We start from the raw sequence: 22525 nt of genomic DNA, 5'->3' as shown, positions 1-22525 counted from the left end.
AGGGCCAGGAGCTGGGTTTCAATATTTCTGGTGGATCTCTTCCAGCTCAGGACTGTTCTATGATTCTATGAAAAACATAATATTTTGATATGAGTTTCTAACATCTGTTACAAAATAAAAACTAAAAGAAATTATAACCTTTGATATTTTTAAGCTTTTTTCAAACGAATTAAGTGGAACATCTCTAAGTCTTACTATTCTTTTACCAATAAGGCCAGCAAATGTCAGGATTTGCAAGAGCAAAATCAGTAGATGGGCTTGTTGAAAATAATCTTCAAATAGGCACAATGAAATTATTTGTTGTGAAGGAAAGCACTTAAGTAGTAATTTGCATAACATCAGTGATGTCTCATTTTCAGGATGTAACAAGATTTTTTCTAGATTTCTTAAATGCATCTCATTGCTGACATCGCTCTAAATACCCAAATGCCATGATGGTAGAAACTGTTTACACCTAGAGGGGCTTTCATAAATTGCTTATGAGGGAAGAATGAGAAAGGTATGTGAGAAGCAAACATGAGATAATCTGTTCCTCATGACTGTTTCCCCAAACTCAACAGAAATTTACCTAATACCAGTCATTCCTCTCTTGACACAAAAATTTCAAACTTGTCAATCTGCGTGGAAGCATCAGCGTAATGCTGTGCACCTTCTGCACTTCCTAAAACATGATTGATTAAAAGAAATCTGAAAAAGAAATCTGCCTCGGGTTGAGGAGTTTAATGCCAAACTTAGCCTAAGGCACATTTCAAAGCCAAAATGTTAATCCTTGGGTGGGGGATGCTGGTGTTATGTTTTTGATGGTTTCTCATTTAGAACATTTGTTATACAAGTGTCTATGATCTCCGAACAAGAATATTTTCTTTCTTCAAATTCCAGGTGGAATGCCCTGTTGGGGTGTCTGCTCCTGCAAGTAAATAAAATTAACACAATGGGTTGCCCATAACTTTGGTACTGCACTGGCTAAAGGGTAGGGGCTATAGCTCTTACTGAAGTGAGTTAATATTGTAAAAGACAATAACCAGAAAAAGAGAACCCCAAACTTTTAGTACGACCTATGATAGAAGAATTCACTAATGGTCTCTGCATTCCAGATATCAAGTCTTCTATCATCTTTCTGAATTTTTCCCAAATGAAAAAGCCAGCAAAGTCCACTAGAAGCTGGCCAAATGAGCAACATATCTCATCTAGGGGGCAATTAACAATAAAAACAAAGAATATATGAACTACCAAGAGTAACTGTTTCTGGAAGGGGCCCTTCGCCTAGAATAAGAAAGTAAAAACCAGTCACAAATCTGGAAAATGCCTTCAGATCCCCTGATAACAAACCATAGTTATTTCAAAAGGAATTACCCCCGCTCCTTTGCTTTGTTTTTATCTTATCCTACAAGCCCCTCCCAGTCCAAGTGTATTTCTCTTCTGTGGGCTGTCAAGGTTGTCAAGAAGAGGGCCATGTGTTTTGAGAATTGCTGAAGTTCAGATGATTCATGAATTAGAGAGAGTTTAAGGTCAGAAAGGACCATTAGATCATCAAGTCTGACTTCCTACAATATCACAGACTATAAAATTTCAGACAGTTACCTTATTATTGAACCCAAACACTTACAGCTGATTGAAGAATAAATTCTGTTTCACCTAAAACAATTGTTTCATGACACACTTTCTTTTTTTGTACTAGATTAAAGAGCTCTCTAGAGCACCAGATATTTTCTCTCTGTGAAGGTATGCTGTAATTAAGTAATTTCTCAAACATCTTTTTGATAGGGTAAACAGACCAATGTTAAATATTTCACTGCAAGGCAATTTTCAAGCTCTTAAATCACTTTCATAATCGTTTCTGGCACCATCTCTAATTTTCAAAAAGGCTTTTTCTTTTAGATGTGGCCAGAAGAAACATCAGCTGAAATTCAGTCTGTTTACCAATGCAGTAAAAAAAGATAAATTCACATATTTGCTGACATTTGGTTGCTTGTACATCTAGCACAGTCCTTTATCTGTTGAATAGCATACTGAGTTTTCTCCTGTCAGGAAAAAAATAATAAAAAATGATAGGGGGTTGTGACCAAGTAGTGCAAGCAAGTATCAGCAGAACTTGGCAATAACAGCAAACCTTAACTATCTGGTCATCTTTTTGGAAATGAGACAGCAAGATATAGACTATCCAAATATGTGTGAGCAACCATTCTTAGTACAGAAACGGAGGAAAACACTCAAAGCAAAAACTGTTTTAGATTATACTTCAACCTTCAACTCACTGGAAATGTGAGAATTGAGGGCACCTTGGTTGAAAGAAACCACAACATGAGAGAATTCCCATTTCTAAGGACGGGAAGGAAAAGGGAGGCTAGGAGAATAAAGTCAATGACAATTACAGAAAAGGACTTGGATAAATGCATTGGTGGCCGGGATCCTGTAAAAGGTAACTCGAAGGGAAGAAGAAAGAGTTCAAGAGAGATCACAGTTCCATCAAGAAGTAACATTTACAGCATAAGAGCAAACTTAGTCAACGTGGAAAAAGGCAACATCATAAGCTCTTCAAGGGCCTGCAACTTCAGGAAAGTAGAGGTCCATGAACACAAGTAGGTGAGAGAGAAAAACATGACAGTACGGGGATAAAGTCAAAAGGGCAAAAAAACAGAAAGTGAAATGTAACTTAAAAAAAAAAATTAGTAGCAAAAAAGCATTTTTTACATTCTTTAACAGTAATAGGAAAATTCAGGAAAGAGCTGAGCAGGCTATTTGCAGAAGAATCAGACATATATTTTGCTCAGCCTTTAATATAATAGACAAATACAATCTGATCACTAAAACTAGTGACAAAAGGGACAAAAAATTAAGAGTAAAACAGGGAAACCAGATGACGAGACACTGCAATAAGTTAGATGCTGTCAGACCAGTTCAGCCTAACCAAGCTTACTTGTGTTAGGTAAAAACACAATGTTGGCCTGTGCTGTGAAGCCAGCAGAAGAATGCCAAACTCCAGTATTTCCAATGCCTGACTGCACTGAAATTTTACTTATCTGTCATCTATGTCCACTCAAAAACAAATCAGTGAAATTTTAAGGGTTTAAGTTATCTTTATTTTTAAAATTTATTCTTAACTCCAACTTAAATCAAACCAGTGACTAATGTCTTTGCCCCTTATTATCATAAACAGCTACATTCCTCAATAGGTAAGACATTTAACTACAGTGCAAGGGACTCTAAGACAAATAATTGAAATTCCCTCACTGGCATTAGCAACTTTTCAGAACTCTAGAGAATAGATGGAGCTCCAGAAAAACCAAGAGGGAAAATTACAGTCCTTGTCATAAAAAGCTGAAAAAAGAGGAGGTAAGAAATGATAAATTTCTCAATTAATTTCAGTTTCTGAAATATTTTTAAGAAAATCAAGACCAACAAGACTTGATCTTTTTCTTTACAACAAGAAAATAAATACCTGTCAATATAGTTTTGTCATGAGCAAAATTTGGCAAGCCAATTAAATTTCTCCATCAGTAGAAAAAATAGTTTTTTAACAAGAACGAAGCAGTGGATGACACATAAAAAGAAGGGGATGACTCATAAAAAGAAGCAAAGGAAACAAAGCTAAATTAAACTATTTTAAGGCTAATACAAAATGTGTTCAAAATTTTGATATAGAGACTGGGAATAAAGGACAGACACTATGAATGGGGCCTAGTGGGGGTCCATCCTGGTCTGGTGTGTTTTCTTTTATAACTTGGATGGTGAAATGTCATTCATATAAAAACTGTACTTCTAAAATTTTCAGAGGATGCTAAGTTTCAGAAAGACAGAAAAACACTGGTCTCTCCTCCATGGGATACACCAAAAGTAATAGGAAGTACATTTAAAGATGTACACAGATGAAAATATATTTTAACCATTTTGAGGAGCTTTTAGGAACTGTGAGTTAGTTCTGAGGTAGGGGAACTCACAATTACACCAAACCCATTTTAAAACACATAATCAGTTGACTGCATGGCATCACAGAGCAACACTAGCCCATTCCATGCACTGTGCTTAGACCTATGTTTTGAAATACATCCCATTCTCTCCCTGTCTTTGGCTTTTCAGCTCTGCTTTAAGTGAGACATAATGGAGAAGCCACAGACACAGCCTGAAAGGTGCCAGCTGCTCAGTTCTGACCACCCCACTCTTTGAACACATTGTACTACCAGCTGTTGGGGATTCTTGGTCATAACTGCTAGGACAGAGTGAGCCAGCACTACCACCAATATCTCAGTACTCCTGGCATAACTAACACGATATTTTAACTTGCTGGGATCTTACCTGTGAATTTTCTTGGAACATATGGACATCTCACTCATCCCACCCATGTGGCTGAATGCAACCTTTATGAAAGCATGCCCAGACATGAGGGCTTCATGCTACCCTCACCTTAGGGTAGACACTATAGTCCCTGGTAAAATCTCGGTTCCCATCTGTATTGCTGGTCCCCTTTAAGAATGGAAAAACCACAGTGAGGCCTCTCCAGAACCTTCCTTCTCCGGGCTGAACAACCCCAGCTCCCTCAGCCTCTCCTCATAGCAGAGGTGTTCCATTCCTCTGGTCATTTTTGGCTCCCTTCTGGACAGGCCCACATCTCTCCTGTGTTCAGGACCCTAGAGCTGGATGCAGTACCCCAGCTGCTGTCTTCTGTGTTCCCACCAAAGCTACCAGACATGGCCCAGATGGCTGGTGCTGCACACTGTGCAGGACAGCCTGCAAGAGTGGATACAGCTACTGTAGTTGTGCTGAAATAACCAAAAAAAAATCACTGTGTCTTAGAGGCCCATGAGAAAAATGACAATGGACTGATGCCCATTTAATTGAGGCAGCATAGAATACACTGAATGAAAGGTGACTATTTGCTTTTAATGCGATGAGAAGTGTATGTATTTGGCTAATACAATTAAAATTAGTAGAAAATATACTTTTCAGGAATGTACAATAGAAAATTTTAAAAATACTTTAAGCAAATACACTAGTGAGAAATTTAGTCAAGGCATCTCAGAAAACAAGAATAAATATATAAATTGATTTTTTTTTAAAAAAAAAAGAAGCCACTGAGACCTAGACTTATAATATTTGTTATTCATTTTCACTGAAGTAAAATATCAGCAAAAGCACAAAGTGAAACTAAATGGCTTCCTAATTTCTTGCATATTGAATTACAGATGCTCTTTACCTTCTAAGGTGAAATTGCTTCTTTGTATTTCCATAATCTGATTCTATCCTGATTGTCTATTTGATCTTTAACAGATCATGCTAAACAAGCAGAAGAAAAAAAAAACATTTCTCAATGCACAGGCTGTGAAGGTATTAAAAACTACTGCTTCTGGATTTCATATCCAGAGGTTTCCTAGAAACCCTCCATTAGTCTGTCCATCTTTGATGCATATGTAGTGTGGTCAAGTTAATGCTGCTATTGAAACCTAGAATTTTGCATTTCTCAAATGAAAACAAAAATGCAAAAAAGCCCAAATATTGCATCCACAGGAGTTTTTTTGCATTTAATTTCCCAGGTTCCTTTTAGGGAAAAAAAGGGAAAAAGTCCTTAAGGCAATATAAGCACTTAATCCAACTCAAATACTAAAGAGGACATAACCTTTTAAATCATCTTAAATATTTACGATGCCATAAGCTCTTAAACTTCCTGGAATACTTAGCCTTCCTTAAAACCTCACAGTACTCAAAGTCCCCTGAGCAACGTAAGCACCTAAACTACTCCAAATCCTTTCAAAGGACACAACCTTTAAACCAACGTTGTGTCTAATTTTTAGAAATATTTGTTTCTTCAGGCACAATTCTGCCTGGTTTTGTCCACAAATCATGTAACTATTCAAGTTACTATGCACATGCCTCCGTTGACACAATGCTTCCATCAGATGGAAGGCCTATGCATGGACGATATAAAGCACCCTGACAACACTGGGAAAGTCAATGCAAGTAATGGAAAAGTTTCCCTTGGTTCTAAAGCTGGCCAGCTTCAACCTCACAGAAAGAGAAGTAATAGAAACACAAGACAGCCACCAAAGCCTTTGCAGTATCTTGTTTATATCTTTACATGATGCCTGTCAGTGACTCAAACTAGATTGATAATATTTCCCCATTAGCTTGGGATAGCAATCAAGAAATTGCAAAAAATTGACATCTTCAACAACAGCAACAAATGTGATCCCTGTGTGGGAACCCAGCTGTAAATCCTGAGAACAGAGCCAGAATGCAAGCCACATTTAAGAAGTACTCAGCTAACATGTTACAACCACACACTACTTCAGGACTTTAATTCTTCAGAATGGTGTCCCTTCCCGATTCATTTTCTAATCTGATTTATCTTTTTAGCAAGTGTTTGGTGAACTCACTCTGCTTCTCTCCTCCATAAGCCCTTTAAGATAGGTCTGGAGTGAGCGGAAAAACATTTCAGGGTAAAGCTACCTCACATACACAAGTGTGAGAGGCAAAAATCCTTCTCTTTCCAGGATTTTCCAGTTCAGGTTTTCAGTGTTTCCTATAGCCTAGGAAACAAATCATCTGTGTTCCATTTTAAGGATTTTACTTTTGATTACATGAGTGAGCAGAACATGAAATGAAACTTAGTGCCACAATTGCTCTAAATTAATTGAGAAAAAATATCAATACTTGATTCTTTAAATTTTTAGTTTCATATGACAAGGAGTAGATCAGTCATGTTGTTTGTCCATGGGAAGCAAATAGAGATCTCCATCTTCAGACCACACCTGGAAACACATTTGCCAGACTTCTGCATGGCAAGCAAGGCTACTGAATCTGCAAATATTTTAGAATTATTTTTATACTAATCATAAGTCATGCCAATAAAAGTGTTGTATACATCAATGAGTAAAATATTTGAAATATGCAGCTCAACATTAACAAATTTACTGTTATGCTGACATTTCAACATCTTGAAAATCTGTTTAGGACTGCCCCTACAGCTCTATAAGGCAATGGCTTAAGAATTTTGAAGAGTCCATGTTTATGAGCCTGGTGAGCAACTACAATGTTGTGCAAAACACTACAAAGTCCACTTTACCATTTTTTTAAAATGTAATTTTTACCTTGCTCATCTTATCAATGAAATCAGTTGGTGTTAAATATTGAATGCCTCATCCTATAGTGGCTAGTCTAACTCTACTGAGAGTTAATGGATATTTCATAACTAATGCCTTTTTGTCATCCAGTTGATCTCAAACTGGTTTCCCTAAATTGTTACCAAATCTTTTTCTCCCCTTCCTTGGTATCTTTTTACATATATTTACAAACAGCCTATTTCCTTACATCTCATGCTTTCCAGTTCCATCCATGAGCATGAAAACTGCAGAAAATTTTCAGCTGTTTACATAAGTACAATCATTTAAAAAATAATGCTAAAATGAGTGGAAGTTTAAATTATTAAACAGTAGGCTACAATGGAAACATATGCTGACTTTTGATAAACATAGTAACATAGTATTTGGATTTTTAGTTTTTGCACCTGTGGCACTTCAGAAGCATCATCTTAGTAATTCACAGCGTGCTACCAAAGTAACTACTGGCTGAGTTTGAAGAGCACAGGAACGGGGAAGTCGTTCTCAGCACATAGTGCCATAGGAACAGAATATTGGTTGATGGGCCAAAACCAAAGACTTTGATAGCCCAGAGCTCATAAATCATGCTTAAATGCCCAATGAAGACCTACAGCCACATACAAACCCACACACAACTTATTACAATACAGAAAAATACAGAAGATTACAATGAGAAGATTATCAAGTTTGGCTTCAGTATTAACTTCCATTTTTTCTCCTAACTATTGATGAACAAGGTATAACTTCACCACTGATTTTTTTTTTTGTCATATAACCATAGAAACAGGAGTTGAAAGTTACAGCCCTCCACTGGTCATCTAGTTCTCCTGTTTAAGATATCTGTTCCAAGTCTCCCTTAGAAACTTGAATAAAGAAGGTGAGATCACCTTTTTTAAATGATAGTTTCAATCACATCCTTTAAATGATAGTTTCAATGGAAACAGACTAGGTGAAAACAGTTTTTCCTTCAGCACAGTTTTAAACACACAAAATGAAAATATCCCACTGGTCATAGAAGTACATGTGATTATAAGAAAACATTTTAATTACAAAAGAGACCCCTACAATTACAGACTCTAACCTACTATCTGAGCAAAGAGTGGAAATATTACATTACTCAGAGACATGAAAGGGTGGGCTTTTTTACAGACTTATTTATGACATGGATCCCCCTGGTCTTTTATAACTAAGAAAACATCAGCATTAAGAAATAGTAGAGCCCAACAAAAATGACCTTGCACAACAGAACAGCTGGAGCTGAACACGTTACACACATGAGGCATGTGCTTCAAGAGACTCTACTTTGTACTACTGCACAGGTTTGGTCCATTCTTCAAACACTTGCCCTTGTTTAGCTTCATCATCAGGAAGGTTCAATGGGAGGCAGTCTATGATACTTTTCAAGTGCAGTCCTGATTTGAACTAAAATACTAAGAGATGCTGCAGAAGCCAATTAATACTAAGATGGCAATCATTCTTGTTCTAGATATAAGACCACATTATTTTTGTTTTCCATGGCTGATTTCTTTTGCAGTGGCAGATTTATATATTTTCTTTCTTTAGACAAGTATTTTCAGCCATATGTAGGAATTCAGTTTCATAAGCCAACTCAAGAACAGGAGCAGCTCATTTGCAGACAATGAAGAGCTTTGTAATTTAGCTGTAGGGTTTCAAAATGAATTTCTCCAAAGACACAGGAGGTCTCAACTTCAAAGTACCCAAAGGCTTCTATTTCATCCTGAATTGTAGAGGACTTTACAGTAATGTATGCATGTTAGGGGATTTAGAATGATAAACTTCAACATGCAAATTATTGCAAAATCAATTAAAATTTATCTAGAAAAATTTGATCAGTCACTGATTTTTGCAGGTGAAAAGTTAGAAGTACATCCTGTACTAACATATGGCTGGGGATTGCTCATATGAGTGCACAGTTTCAGATGGTCCATCTGGAGCCCATCTCCCCCATGTTTAACATTTTCATCAGAAACAAGAACTGAGAGATATTGACCTCTTGGGGGAAGGTTGATGACCTTGATTCTGCTCTCAATAATGTCTCAGAAACCATTTATCATATCTTGCAAAAATACGGGTATAAGATGAACCCCGAGAATCAAAATACCCCAAAGTATCTCCCCATTTAACTGCTCCACTGAAGAGCTCTTTCTCCCTAAAAGACCTGATGACAGACCATTTTTTCCCATGGGCTAAGATACCAGCTAAAACTGTGATTCTTTCTCTGTCAGAGTAAAATTAGGGGAAGGAGGTGGAGAGAAAGGGGATCAAATTTTAGTTTTATTCCACTGATGCTGCCGCCTGTCAGTAAAAGATGAAGGGCTGAAATCCCATCAGTCTGGATTTGAAGATCTGAGGATGAAGAATTAGTATTTTTCTGTTTTTGCAGAAAACTCCTTGATGTATGGTTCCATTATTGAATGTTAACAGCTTCAGTTTAAATTACAAATGAGGTCCTATTAGCATAACCCGTACTTGGTTTCTATTTAAAAATATGATTTTCTCCAAAAAAAGTGTCAGTTGAGAACCTACATGTTTTCGTTTGTGGCTACAGATAAAGGAGAGAAGCAATTTTATATTTCACTAACTCAAAATATGAGGTTTAGAATGGAAAAATATTAAAGAACACTTTTAGGGTACTATTGATATCTCCTTCAACAGGAGAGACAAGAGGTAAATGACTGTTCCTTAGGAACGATGTACCAAAGGCAGCCATAAAGAGGCAGCAGTGCTGAAGGGGCAAAACCCAAAGTGTCTTTTACAATTGTCTCTCCAAAACAATTTTTTAAATATGATTATTTTAAAAACCCTAAATTGCATAATGGAATAACTGTTTAATTAGCTTTGGTTTCCATCATGTGTGTTTTCATCAAAACATACTACACAGCAGATGGTTTCTGCTCTTATACTTTTCAACTATAGTGTTTGTGTCTTGCCCTTGAAAAGTTGTTTTTGTCTAATGTATCTCCTACCAATGGTTTTAACATATAAAAATATGCTGCTTTTCTGACATACACATGCATCAGCATATCAGAACTTGTGAAATTGTTACACTAAATGGCCAGGTTCCAACTGCACTGTTTGCACAGTGTTATGTTCTGTAATATTACATAGCACTTCAAGCTGTACAACAGCAGAGATCCAGCAGCCTGAGCCAACTATCACTGCAAACAGCCAGGCTGTTTGGGATGATTTTGGTTTTGGAATGCTTATGCTGGAGTTACTGTTTGCCCAGACCAAGTTGATCTGTTTCTCTATGCCTTATGAGCTCTGTGTGGAAAATACTGATACTTCCTGAATTACCTGTGTGCAGCAAAGGTACAGTAACCAACTTACCATAAAAGTGAGATGGTATTTCTGCATTCAACCCACCCATCTTAACAGTGCTTCACAGGGGGCTATGATCATATTAATTCATTGATGTCTTCTGTAAAGTTCTGTGAAATCCTCAGATGCAGTGTATTATTAATATTATTACATGTTATGACTTATGCCCCAAAGTATCTCCCCATGCTTTGTTAGCTGTATACAAGAATCCCTTCATTACCATCCTCTACCTCTGAAGTGTAACAATGCAGCTGTCTTCCAATAGACAGTAATTCTTTATAAACATCTACTGATCTTTTATGAAGAACATTCTCTTCCATTTAAAATGTATTGCAAGTTCCTGAACAGCTCAATGCCAGGGAACTGTAACTACATGCAGGACAACAGACTCCAGAAAAATGTCATTTTAGCAAAAGGCATCTGCTTAGCTGGCATCCTCATTTAGCCTATCACCCAGCTTTCACTCACTTATACCACAGGAAAGATCTCTCAAGTCAAAGTAATAAGACTCTACCTCTCACAAAGTAGAAAATGAATGAAATTGACAGAATGGCATAAAGTCCAATCAATTGATGCTCTCAACCAATTCAAATTAGATTCCAATTTGGAATCTAATCCAAAATCCTCTGGAGAAAAGAGACCTTATATAGGCTGAAGAAATTAAGATATGCTGGCAAAAACTTTCCTTTTCTCTCCTGTTTTTCTGCAACTTGAGACAAGATGCACAGCACATAGGTAGTTTTAGAACAACTATCAACACATATTTATACTTTCTAAAAATGTCTGCAACAGTCATCATCTCTCCCTTTTCCCTATTTGAAACTTCACGTTGCTTTTAAAATTTGAGTGAAAATAACAGTGTGAAAGGAACACGTTCTGCATGGAATGGGATTGAGCCCACGTGAAATTTCCTGTTATTAAAAAGCCCCTGCTGACTTAGATGCCTATGCTGTGGAAAATACTTGTTCTGTTAACTTTGATGCAGTCATTAATGTGTTTCTTGAACAGACACTCCTCAGGTTTCTATACTCAGATTCATTCATTGAACGCAGATATTCTCAGACTGTTGGATCTCCTCAGTTTAACCCTCGAACAGGGTCAGGACAAAGTGTCATAAAATGTACAGTTCAATAAAAATAGGCACAGTTCTTCAGTACTCAAACATCCGCTGTTTAGTGGCACCTTGCCTGAACTGCCCTTTTCATTTTCTCAGAACGAGGGTCTTTTGGGTTTTTTGTGATAAAGCATAAAATTCCACTCAAAACTAAAAATTCTTAAAGCTGCAGAAGAATGGGAGAATGCAGAAGAATAATACAAACACCATCCAAATAAAGTCAGACAATCTTATAGGCTTGAAAAAAAATAAAGCCCATAAAACTTGTTTGAACTACAAAGAGACAGCTTGCCAGCTTTGGTGAAGCTTTGTGCATTTACCAATGAGAATCTTGGCCAGCAAGTACTGATGTAACAGTGTTTCTAAGGGAAATATTTTGTTCTTGTTTAGAACACATAACTTAGTGATACTGCGATACAAACATTGGTGAATGTTATTTTGTGCAAATATTAGAAGGAGCAGACAGAGAAAGAGAAAGTAACTACAAATTACTAACATGAGGTTGTCTCCATTCTCTAAGCACTTTCTTTAGGCCAATTTGCAACACTCTTTAAAAAAAAAAAAACTTTAAAAAAAGTGCTTCCTCAGACAAATGTAGATTCCAGGAATCAGTATTTGCTCTAGTTTTAAGCCATAATACATGCATGCTGCTACTATGCAATACTGAACTAAATGTATCACTTTAAGTAACAGTGAAAGGATGGAAGCAAAATGAAATATACACCTCTAATACAAAATGTAATATTCAAAGCAAAATTATACATAAGAGAAAAATTTATACACCCCAATAAGGGTTAGTCAGCCAACTATGAGTGGAAGTACAGAAACAGGGCTTACCATGAACAGTCCTGTGCATCTCTGAACAACAGGACAAGAATAACTGAGACCATCTTTGAAGCATATTAAACTGTTGCCCATACTCTCATCACAGTGATGTTATAAATGTATGAAATAAGTCTAGGTAAGTCTAGCCCTTCCAGGTAATAATTCAAATACATGGCAATTAGACATAAAAAGACATCTGATAATAAATTATGCCACAATTTCTATGTCATATGCCCACATTTTAGCTAAAAAGCAAATAGAGCCAGCATAGATTACTTCTAATGCCTTTTAGACACATTCAACTATTCCTTGGCAAGAAAGTGCTCCCCACATACAGCCCTTACCCAGGAGAAGTGGGACTGAAGAAGGTGTTATGTTATCCTGGGTTAGCCAATGTAGTTGCCATTATTCAAGTATAGACAACAGTTTATGTTACTAAGGAAATCTAAAATACTTTAATACACATGGAAAACAGCATTTCATCACAATCTCATTTAATAGAACACATTATCAAAATTAGTTGATAGTAGAGCAAATTGTTTCAAATTGGAAAGCCACCTAAATTCTTGCTGTTAAATTAACTAAAAGTGCATTTTTGTCTGTTATATTAGCACCAGATTCTTTCAATCTTCTGTTGCAAGCTAAAAGGCAGCAATGCCAGAATCTCATGATACATCACTTTCATTACCTTACTAGAAATTAAGTAATGACATCAGCTTAAAACATTTGCATTTCTCAACCTAGAACCCAAATATCAGAAAACACTCAAAATTTATTGATACTTCATAGTTAATATTAAAATGGCATTTAAAGTTCATTGTTTTAATGGTTACACACAATATTTAAGAGATAAGGAAAATGTGCTTTTAATAAGCTTGTACATATCACCTTAACCATAAAGAAAAAAAATTTAAATAATTTTGTTTACCAGTGTGAAAGCAGGATGTTTTTTTGAATGTCAGTGACAACATTTCTGCCTCTTAAGTCTCAAATTATGTCACATGAGAAGGAATGTATCTGTCTTAATATTTAATAGGAAAGTTAAAAGTCTAAATTTGTGCCAGTCACCTTAGGTTGCTTTTATTGCGAGTGACAAGAAACAGGCATCTCTAAAGAAGGAATTGTCTTATCTAAAGACAGAAATAGAAAGAGCCTATGGGAATCCTCCCCTGGAAGTCTCCATCTCTCTTCACTGACTAAAGAAGCCTATGGTGACCAGCTCAGATTTATACCACCTATAGGTTTAGATGGCTAACATCATGGGAAATTAATCCCATTCTTGACATCCTTCTCAAATAGCATTTGGGAAAAGTAAGCAAAAAATACAGAAAACCAGAATTACCATCAAGTGTAAGAATCAAAATACACTGTCCCAGAAAAATTAAAAAAACAAGACCCTTTTGTGAAAATAGCAGGGGATCTGTAAATTTGAAATGTCATACAGCGTTTGATCTCCAAGCCAGGACAGACTCCGTCATTTCTAGAAGATTAAGAATATACAAGGACTATTTTCAGAATATGCTGACAAAGTAATATGCCTCTTCTGTGTATGAGTAAGCAGCAATTTCAAAAGCTTATAATTCAGTGCAAAAAATTCAGACATTCAGAGGCATGGCAAAAGACACATCTTATAACCCATTAAAGCTTCCCTTTCAAATTCCAAGTCCTTGCTCAAAAGCAAAGAAGAGGTCATAGACCTTTTTTTTGACTGGTTTTTTTTTTCCCATTTTCAGGAATGATACAACCATCTCACAGAAACTTTTGCAAAGACACTCAGGCTATAGCAAAACTGTGGGCAGAACAAGTCTGCCAAATTAATCAAAGTTGAAATTCGAGAAAGCTGACATTTGAAGAGGAGAGTTCCTTGCTCCTAAGTACTTGAAAACATAAGGAAGCTCCTCAATCATACATTCATAGAAGATAGAAGGGTATCTGTGAAGTCTCCCTGTACATTTGCCCAGCTATTAAACGTTTATACTGGCATCCTCTTTAAGTATGGACTGTCCCAGAATGGCCATTTGCAAGTAACTGACAACAAAGCTTATCATGAAATTCTTAGGTCACCTTATAGGTCTCATTGATCTCTAAAAAAACTTCAGGAAGGCAGGTATTTCTATTGTGGATTAATGGAGCTCACCTCCAAGAGTTTGTTCCTAGTCATGTTTTGCTTTTTTTTTTTTCCCAAGCACAAAATGATACTAAAAATGTATTATTCTTGCCATGGATCAAGTGAAAAAGATGCTATTTTAAACATCTAAAATCCCCATCATGTGACTGCTCACAACATGTGAAACCTGGTGCTAATTCAAAGCTAAAAGATAATTTCACAGGCTTCAATGTGATTTTCATAGTTACAGCCACAAGTCTTTAAATATAATTTAACACATTTTAGAAAGCTTGCAAATTCTGCCATGTCTCATTTTTGCCAAAACTTAAGTAAAATACTAAACCGAATAACTAAATATTTCAAAATAGAAAGAAAAAATTTAAAAATTTTCATAAAATAGCAGAATATTTCTGATTTTGCTTACCTATAAACACCCCCAAAATCATAGAATAGCTGAGATTAGAAGAGACCTCAGAAGTTCATTGAATCTAAACCCCTAATCAAGCAGGATCAGATGCAGCAGGTTGCTTGTCCTTTTGGGTTTTGAGTATCTCCATGGATGGGGAATCTACAACCTCTTCGGGCAAGCCTCTCCAGTGTCTGACCATCCTCAAGATAAGGAAGTTTTTTTATACTATTTTTCAATGGAAACATTTAATAATCTGTATGCAGTTTGTACCCACTGCCTGTCATCCTGTCACCAGGTGTCAATGAGAGAAGTCTAGCTCTGTCTTCTTTACACCCTCCCATCTGGTATTTACTGTGAGAATGAAATGTTACTTAGCATTTCACTGTTCAGGAGACAAGGATCTTGAGCCTAAATTAATCCAACCACTAACCATTGGATATCATCCAACCCACAACATGTTTGGTGCTACACAAAATCAGGCTACCATCTTTAGAATTCAGAAATTATGTATGCATGTATGAATTATACAGCATCATGCCTGCACTATAAATCATGACATGATACCTGCTTACTTGCTAGCCCCTTATGACCATTTACTGGTTTTGGAGACCAGAATTTTCATTTACAAAGGACACAAAAGACAGCACTATCACAGTATGAAATGCACAACAAAACAGTAGTTCCCCATTAGATAGTAAGTAAGGGTGCCTCACATATTTTTTAACTCTTATAAATGGCAAAGCACTAAAAATATCTATAAGGTCTAAGACTATTGCTCACCAAGGAATTTAAGCAGCAGAAACTAGCACAGCTGTTATCATGTGCTCCTGCACACTTTTGGCTGCTAATTCCCACTCATATCACCCTTTGTACCAGTGACAGCCCCTGGACAGCCATATGGGAGAAGGCTGGGATAAACCCAACTGAAAACAAAACCAAACAAATAATTGGCTATTTTCAGTCTGTTCCATTCTCCAAATTTGCAAACAGCTACACATGCTGAATGAGGAAGAATGACAATGTGGGGAGGAGAAAAGAAGCTGGCACTGCATCCTACAGGGACGTGCCAGGTTAAAGTATTCACTGAACATTTAGGCTAAAGCTAAGCAGTGAACACAAGCTACTCAGCAAGTAATACTGCATTCCTTAGGCACTGCTTTCAGGATGAGATGGATTGGCCTCTGCAGATGCCTGTCCCTCTCCTGAGGGTAAGCAGAATTTAGAATGACTGAGATACAGCTACTTAGTTTCTATGTATCTAAATTGACCAATATCTAGATGAGTAGAAAATGGTAGAAAACCAGGTTTTGATCCTTACAGCATTTCAATCCCATTTACAATTGCCATATGGAAAAAAAAAATTGTAGCACAGCTTACCATCACACTGACATCAAAAGGGTGTATTTTCTGCATGGTCCACAATTTTTTTTTCCTAAACCATATTTTACATCTATAAGCAGTATGTTTCAGTGATGGGGTACTGTATTCCTCCCACAGGGCATATAAATCCCCAGCAGAAACATAGGCACAGTTCAGTTATAAATCACTTACATTTCTTCAGAGTCACTTTGTCACTTTGCTGTGCTCTGGGAAGGTCTTTTCCTTGTTGCTCAAGTGGTCCTCCTTCCGAAAGTGTCTGTCACAACTATGGCAGATGAGGACAAAAGGTCCTTAACTCTCACTTGAAGTTATCTAAGGGTAAAAAGAGAAAGGAACACAGTAAGTGCAAGCATCCATATTGTGTTTTATTGCAAGGTATTACAACCATCTCTTTAAAACACACTTCAGTGTCATCCTTACGCACACATATTGCATGCCTAGAAAAAAATCCCACACATTTCACATCTTTCTTTCTTTGTATGAGACATGGGGAGCAATCACTACTCCTAGAGCAGTCACCTGCTGTACTTCTGAGATTCATAATAACAAGACTGTATTTCTTTGAAAAAGCAAGTGTACAAGTTAAAAGATTATTTCACATTATTGATTATTCATTTTGTACCACAAAGACACTGTGAATACTTTTGGCTGGGAGCAAGCAGGAAATCACAATTTGTTGGGCATAGGTTCACTATAAACTATCCTGCCTAGCCAGTATTGATAAACATTCTAATCTGAATCTTCAGTTAAACAAAAGAGCTCTCTATTGTACTACATTTTACTGCTCAGAAAGGGAGACCTGGTGCTTATGATAGATAGGTCTCATTGAAATTTCTTCATTAAAACGTAAAACTCACCACTCCATCAGAGTCAAATCTATAAATTAAATGCTAAAAAATATTTAGAAAACAATAAAGGACAAAGTGCAACAAGTCATTTGCTACTTATTAACCCCTATCTTGAAAAGCGTGCTCCCCTCTCTTGTCCAGCACAGAACACAAAAAACCAGAATTACCACAGGTAAGAGGAGAAAAGATACAAGATCAAAGGCTTAAAACAGTTTCCATATATGAAGAAGAATTCAGTATGCCACCAATATCCAGACTGGAAAAAAGCTGACTTAAGGAAGGGCATGATAGAAAACAACAAAGTCTGAAGATGGAAAGACTGCACAGACATTGTATGTTCCCTATCCTTTGAACTCAAGAACTACCTCAGAAAAGCTACATTCAGAAGAAAAATGGGAGTTTCTTCTCCACAAATTGTGTGACAGAACTGTGAACTTCTTCCCAAGGATGCTGTTTATGCAAGGAGGTTTCCTAAGTCAAGAGGAAGGTGGAGGTATCCTCAGAAGAGAGCCATCACTGGAGACAGACGACAGTCTAAGAGAACCATTGGTCTGAACCAGGATGACCAGTCCTATCTCCTTGCATATTTAATTATGTTAGTGCTAATTCAACAAATTTTATATCCATTTTATCTATTCACCACTCACAGTAATGAGAATTACTGCATTAGGTACACAGGAGTCTAGTCTTAGTTGCATTTGAAGTACAGGCTAGATCCTTTTGTGTGAAATCCCATGGTTCTCTGTACTTTACTTTAATAAATTTGATTGATTTTTCCAAAACACCATCACCACTGGAAAAAAATCAAATCAAATGAGGTAGTAAAGTCTTACTGTAAAGCAGCAGTAGCCTTCCTCTCCCCAGTCACAGTCCCAAAGCAGCCAGGGCAGAGGGCTACAAAGCAAGGTTCTGCTTCTCAAGTTGTTCACTGATCTCATGGGTTTGAGTCTAACTTCATCCATATGTTCCCATTCAGTTCAACACTTATATAAATGCAGGTCAGCATCTCCATTTCCCAAGTTTCATCTCAAAGTAAACCTTAAAAATTATATACTCTGTATTCCAATATCTTCTCTTTTGCTTTAATCTCTAGGATACAGCAGCGTTTCTGATTTATTTTGGGTAAGTGCAGATCAATTAAAATTCCTTCAGGGAAGCCTTCTGAACCAGCAGAAAGTGAATGACTGTCATCAGGAACAAACACTATTTGCTGTCATGGACTGGCATGTCACACTTTTTAGCAAAAACTATGTTAATTAATTCTATCCTTACCTACCAGGTGTACCAAAGGAATATAACCAATCCTTTCTGCTGTCTTACTAGATACAGATCTTTGTGTCTGTGAACCAAGTATCCCTATATGTAGAGCTGTGCATTGGCACATTATATGAAGAAGCAGCCTGTACTAGCACAAAAAAAAAAAAACATAGCAGGACAGAAATAACTTTGTTCAGACATCAGTATGCAACCAAAAATCCCTTTTGCAAGATGCATGAATTAATACCCTCAAATATCGCTCAAAACCCAGACATTTTCCAATATATCTACATACATACATACCTATTCATTAACACTCTTTTTAGACCCTACAGTGAGGAATGTGTATAACTCACACTTTTTTGGTCAGTTTGAAATACTGGATCAAAGTATGTTTACTGTTCACTCTATCCCCCTCTCTGAAAAAGAAGAGTCTGCTACAATGTTTGCTGTTCTATTTGCTTCTGCAGCTTAAATGGCTTCACTGAGGATGAAAGGAAATTCACCATACAGCATGCTAATGATCAAGGACTCATGCACCACTGGCCTATAGCAATGTTTTAGGCTACCTCTCCCTTCTATTATTTGTCCAGCTTTTCTGTTTAGCATGTTAGGGGTAGGAATACAACCAGACAGCTCAAAAGGTATTCAGGGTCTGTTTGATATCCTTCACATCACTTTGATACTAACTATAAATCAGAGCAAGCTGTACCAAACAAGAACCAAATGTTTTAGCATTGATATATAAGCAAAGACAAGCTTCTTGAAAAATGACAAAATTCAGAGACGTGGGTTCCAGGTATATTATGGAAGGTAAAATACTATTGCAGGATAAGCCTATTGAAAACAATTTGATAGTAGCAATAACAATTCAGAATTATCATCACCACCACTTATACACCAAGAAAAAACCTCACGAGAACAAGTGGCTACCAACTTGCTGTCAAATAAAAGCGTTGGTTTTTACTCTTTCCACATGTGGCTTCCAGCTACCAGCAACAAGTTTACAAAATCTTCCCATGAATATCATCTCTCAAACAAGTGCACATAAAGGGGAAAAAGTTGATATGCAATTATATCTATCAAGCATTATAAATCAACAGCAATCCCAAAAAATTGCATCAGCTATGAATGCTTTCTTTTCAACCACTTGTTATCTAAACTCACTTGAAGGTTAAATAAGCATTCATGCCTGCTTTAAAAATTTATTCCATATATTCCTTAATTCAATTATACCTGGTAGAAATCCACTTATATCAAAGATACATTAAGAAGATTTTACATGAAGAATTTCTTAGATTAAGTTTTTTTTTATTTCTGAAACAGCACAGTGATACAAGTAACCTGCAATTTTAAAGACTCAAATATAATTCAGGGTACATACATATTAATTTGGGACATTAAAAGCCACACTTGTTTGCAGGCTCACACCATTCCCATAAATTGCCTAAGACACAAAGTAAAAGTTACATATCATAACGTGATCTTATCAGCCTAACAGTTACAGGACTTTTTTGGCAATTCATAAATATACAGCTGCATTACAAAGCCATCCCAAATAAGCACTGATAAAATAATTTATCTCTTGATTGTCACATAGAGTTGCTAAAGAAAAATGCATTAGAGAAAAAAATATTTGAGGACTATAAAGGGAACTTAATTCTTTCAGGATTAATATGATATAAAGTTTCATTTCTGTAGATAAGCATTCTATTAATTTTACTTTCAATACCTATAGCCTATTTGGTGTAACTGAGTAAAAAAACAAAGTAGGATGTGGCCTGATATCACAGTATATAATATCAAGGATTGGATAGGAGTTTTGATTTTGTTTTGCTTTAAGATTGAACAATATTTACTCTCATTTCTAACTGTATAGACTGCCTAATGCAGTATTACAATCCTGTGTCTTTAGAACCATGTTTATATAAAAGCCAGATATCTCAAAAAACATAAACTCAGAAAAATAATTACTGTTTTGCTAATAAATGCCAAAAATATTTTCAAGAAAGATGTATTAAAACAATGACAAAAGATATAAATATATCTGTACTGAAGTCCCTTCCAGCTTATCTGCAGTATCACTGTCCTAATCTGGAAACAAGACAAGGAGTAAACAAGAGATCAACCACGATGTAAATAATTAAAGCAATAAAGGTGTTATTTAATAATTAAAGTAATAAACTTTAATAATTAAAGTAATAAAGGTGCAAACTTCTCTAAATGTTATGCTATTAAACTGAATGAAGCTGTTTGGTTTGTCTGCAATTTAAGAAACCTCATTATGGTATGATAAAAAAACCCCAGTGCTTCAAAAAACATTCAGTTAGCAATACTTCCCTTCTCCTACATAACAAAAAAAGAAAGGTAGGACAAATTATGCATCTATGGTAAAAGGGTCTTTCTACTATGATTCAGTGCCATTAAGATAATCAAAAATCTTTCTTATGTTTTTATATAGTTCTCCAGCAGGACCTGAAAAGACATGCTAAAATTTGTAGTATTTTAAAATCTATTCCTCTCATCAGTTGTATACCAAATTCTTCAAATCTTCTGGATTTGGCTTATCATTAAGTTTTAGAGAAATATTACTCATTTCTCTTGCAGATTTAGTCAATACTTACTTAAAATATATCGACCAGAAATACAACCTTAAACTGAATTGCAAGAGGATAGAATGGCATGAAAGTAAAAGAAAGACTTATGTCTAAATAATTCCTTGCATGGCTACCTGTCCACCGTCCCGAAGGAAATGATTTATATGAGATGGATGAGAGAAGACACAAGCTGACTAACTCTACCAGGCAATCCACCAACCAAGATCTAATGCTGGATTTGGGACAAACACATGTAATTCTTGGTAAATTGCTGTTAAACTAAAATCCAAGCTTGGCAAGGTTCAATAGATTGTGGTAAATTTGTATAGTATTTCTTGTGGCAAATATGTCTGGGAATATTTTACTCCAGTCATCACCAGTGGGAAAAGTGCCACCTCCTTTCCCCCATATTCCTTCCAGCTCTATCTGCCCTTCTCTTTCTAACACTAGGCTGTCATTCAGCACAGAGACATGCAGCAGGAGCTGAGGAAATGAATGTTGAGCAGTTCAGTGTGATTCTAGACAAGGAGCATCACACATAATTCAGCCCATCAGGGTTATGTAATCAATACCAACACCAATGTGGTGGTAGCAGGATTTCAAGTTTGGCTTTTAATCCACCTCATTGCTAAATAGTCTGGATCCCTTTCACTTGAGAGAAGGCTACTCATCAATGTCCAGTACTATTATGGTGCTGCAGCACTCCTGTAATACTGGCAGGGGTGTAAAAGGTTTCTGCAGAGAGAAAGATGTGAGAAATTCCATAAAATTCCATTTGGCTTTTTTCCCCTCTATTTCTCCTTTTTCCTTTATTTTCTGTCCCACTGTCCCTTTTGCTGAAAACACTGTCCCCCGGTGCAGCTCTGTGAGGAACAGCACATGCTTGGAGCCAGCAGGGACAGGAGGACAAGAGGCGAGCAGTCAGTGACAGCCGGGATCCCTCCTTGTCACCTCAGGCGATGCCGCAACGCGATGGGCTTAGGCAGGATGGAGCCAGAGCCAGCGATGCTCAAGTCAGAGGTACAAGGGCATGAGGTTTTAAAAACAGATCATGGGTGATGAAACTCTGGACACTGTGGCAGGTCAGACAACAGGAGCATATGTTTATTTGAGGGAATGATTTACACTGTTATGCAGAAAAAGGTAAGGTTTAACTAAAAATGTGAACATGTCTGTCTGTGCTTGATCTCATAGACCTGTTTGCTTCTGAGTGCTGTAAATAGGATGGCATCCTTAGGATATCTTTAAATTCAATATTTTACTTCTGAACTTTGACAGATTGGGACGTAAATAAATGTTCATTTACACTAGAGTTTTCTAGGAGAGTCAGATATATTTTATTGTCATCATTTTTTTGACTGGCATATATTTCTCTCACAAAGCAGTGACATCACTTTTTTGAATAGCTGCTATTTCTACTGCATACCTCATTTCACACATACAGAGTGTACAGCGGTCTGGAGGTAAAAGTAAAAGTAAAATTTCCAGAAAATGCAGCAGCACAAGGACTTAAACCACTCTAATCTGGAGCCAAAGCAGTCCTAACTTCCCCAAC

At 36.6% G+C, this 22525-nt stretch overlaps 1 protein-coding gene across 6 annotated transcripts in view; it reads right to left on the bottom strand.

The window, feature by feature from the left end:
* FOXP2 (forkhead box P2) overlaps positions 1–22525 on the bottom strand; it is a 406074-nt gene that overhangs the window by 327935 nt on the left and 55614 nt on the right. For all 6 annotated transcript variants that reach the window (XM_071423678.1, XM_071423677.1, XM_071423679.1 and 3 more), the window contains exon 2: positions 16440–16580. The gene's annotated coding sequence lies outside the window, so the exon portion shown is untranslated. The remainder of the gene's footprint in view (positions 1–16439; positions 16581–22525) is intronic.

Source organism: Agelaius tricolor, unplaced genomic scaffold (assembly GCF_023055355.1).
Source record: "Agelaius tricolor isolate 1412-34295 unplaced genomic scaffold, bAgeTri1.0.p SCAF_3, whole genome shotgun sequence".
In the NCBI taxonomy this organism is placed as follows: Eukaryota; Metazoa; Chordata; class Aves; order Passeriformes; family Icteridae; genus Agelaius; species Agelaius tricolor.
This window is presented reverse-complemented; position numbering and strand designations above follow the sequence as displayed.